Consider the following 2,838-nt stretch of genomic DNA (forward strand, 5'->3'; position numbering starts at 1 on the left):
TTATATACACGCTGGTGTGCCATGATTGGTTGTAAATGGTGGGCCGTGATTAGTTGTAAATGGTGGGTTATGATTGGTTGCTTTTGGACCAATCATGAGGTGCCGGATATGCAAATCTGAGGGATTCTAGTGGCCAATCAGAGCAAGGTTTCGAAGGTCAGGTTTTTTGAAGGGAACTAATCATGGCAATTGTTTGCTCTCTGAGAAACCTCGGCAGACTCGCTGGTGCGCAGTCTCCCACAGTCCTAGACACCCCATACCATCTTTTGACCCCTAGGACAAGAACTCCGAGGGAGGTCTGTCCCACTTAGCATCACCCAGGACACCAAAGCCAGAGACCCCTCTTTCAGTCAGATATATTTTTTTCTTTCTTTTTCTCTCCTCCTCTTCTTTCATTTGTAAATTTCTCTCTTCTCATTATCACATAGGAACACCCTCAGTCCTACAGACACTCCACTCTTATCTTTCGACCCCTGTGTAAGGAACTCCGGGGGAGGAATGTCCCCCGTAGCTTCAACCTCAAGATCCCCAAGTCAGAGATCCCTCTGTCAGCAAGGAATGCCCTCAGTTCTACAGACACCCCACTCCGATTTTTTGATGCCTAGTCCAGAAATTTCAAGACAGTACTGCCCCCTGTAGCTTCAGGACCGGGAACCTCAAGTCAGAGACCTCCCTGTCACCCAGGAACACCCTAAATCCTACAGACATCCCACTCCCATATTTTGACCCCTCGGCCAGTAAATCCAAGGGAGGACTGCCCCCGTAGCTTCAGCCTTGGGACCCACAAGCCAGGGACCACTCTGTCAGTGAGAAACATCTTCAGTTCTACAGACTCCCCAATCCCATCTTTTGTCCTCTGGGCCAGGAACTCCAAGAAAGGACTGCCCCCCGTAGCTTCAGGCCCAGATACCCCAAGCCAGAGACCCCACTTTTAGCCTGAAATACCCTCAGTCCTACAGATACCCCACTCCCATTTTTCAACCCCTGGGCCAGGAACTCCAAGAGAGGACTTCCCCCTGTAGTTTCAGCCCTGGGACCCCCCCCAAGCCAGATATCCCTCTGTCAGCCAGGAAGGCCCTCAGACCTACAGACACCCCACTCCCATCTTTCAATGCCTGGGTCAGGAACTTCGATGGTGGACTTCCCTCTCTAGTTTCAGCTCCAGGACCCCCACGCCAGAGATGTTCTGTCAGCCAGGTACACTTTTTTTTTCTTTCAATCATTTTCTCTCCTTCTCCTCTTTTTCATTTGTAAATTTCTCTCTTCTCATTACAACATAGGAATGTCCTCAGTCCTACAGGCACCTCACTCCCATCTTTTGACCCCTGATCCAGGACCTATGAGGGAGGACTGCTCCCCATAGCTTCAGTCCCAGGACCCTCAAGCTAGAGACCCCTCATTCAGCCAGGAACGCCCTCAGTCCTACAGACACCCCACTCTTATCTTTTGATCCCTGGGCCAGGAACTCCAAGAAAGGAATGCCCCCCATGTAGCTTCAGACCCAATACCCTCAAGTCAGAGACCCCTCTGTCAGCAAGGAACGCCCTCAGTCCTACAGACACCCCACTCTTATCTTTTGATCCCTGGGCCAGGAACTCCAAGAAAGGAATGCCCCCCATGTAGCTTCAGACCCAATACCCTCAAGTCAGAGACCCCTCTGTCAGCAAGGAACGCCCTCAGTCCTACAGACACCGCACTTCCATCTTTTGATTACCGGGCCAGGAATTCCAAGGGAGGAATGCCCCCCATAGCTTCAATCCCGGGACCGCCATGCCAGAGAGCCCTCTGTTAGCCAGGAATACTCTCAGTCCTACAGACACCCCACTCCCATTTTTCAAACCCTGGTCCAGAAATTTCTCTCTTCTCATTACCACATAGGAATGCCCTCAGTCCTACAGACACCCCACTCCCATCTTTCGACTCTTCAGCCAGAAACTCCAAGGCTCCAAGGAAGGATTGCCTCCCATAGCTTCAGGCACAAGACCACCAAGCCAGAGACCCCTTTGTCAGCAAGGTACACTTTTTTTTTCTTTTTTTTTTTTAATCTCCTCCCTCTTCTTTCATTATTAAATTTCTCTCTTCTCAATACCACATACGAACGCCCTCAGTCCTACAGACACCCCTCTCCCATCTTTCGACCCCTGGCCCAGGAACTCCGAGGGAGGCCAGCCCCCTGAAGCTTCAGCCCTGGGAACCCCAAGCCAGAGACCCCTCCGTCAGCCAGGTACACGTTTTTTTTCTTTTTTTTTTTTAATCTCCTCCCTCTTCTTTCATTATTAAATTTCTCTCTTCTCAATACCACATACGAACGCCCTCAGTCCTACAGACACCCAACTGTCATCTTTTGACCCCTGGGTCAGGAACTCTGAGAGATGACTGATCCCCATAGCTTCAGCCCTGGGACTCCCAAGTCAGAGACCGCTCTGTCAGCCAGGAACACCCTTGGTCCTACATACATCCCACTCCCATCTTTCAACCCCTGGGCCAGGAACTCTGAGGGAGGACTGCTCCTCTAGCTTCAGTCCATGGACCCCCAAGTCAGAGACCCCTCGGTCAGCCAGGTACACATTTTTTTCTTTCTTTTTCTCTCCTTCTCTTCTTTTTACATTTGTAAATTTCTCTGTTCTCATTACCACATAGGAATGCCATCAGACCTACAAATACCCCAATCCCATCTTTTGACCACTTGGCCAGGAACTTGGAGAAAGTTCTACACCCTGTAGCTTCAGCCTTGGCATCCCCAAGCCAGAGACCCCTCTGTCAGTCAGGAACACCCTCAGTCCTACAGACGCACCACTTCTATCTTTTGACCCCTGGGCCAGGAGCTGCAAGGGAGGA

General features: G+C 50.7%; 1 pseudogene; it reads left to right on the forward strand.

Moving 5' to 3' along the window:
• Positions 1 to 605, forward strand: part of LOC102496830 (deoxynucleotidyltransferase terminal-interacting protein 2 pseudogene) — a 31,328-nt pseudogene extending 30,723 nt beyond the window's left edge.
• Positions 606 to 2,838: the final 2,233 nt, after the last annotated feature.

This window comes from Tupaia chinensis, unplaced genomic scaffold (genome assembly GCF_000334495.1).
Source record: "Tupaia chinensis unplaced genomic scaffold, TupChi_1.0 Scaffold144084_1, whole genome shotgun sequence".
Lineage (NCBI taxonomy): Eukaryota > Metazoa > Chordata > Mammalia > Scandentia > Tupaiidae > Tupaia > Tupaia belangeri.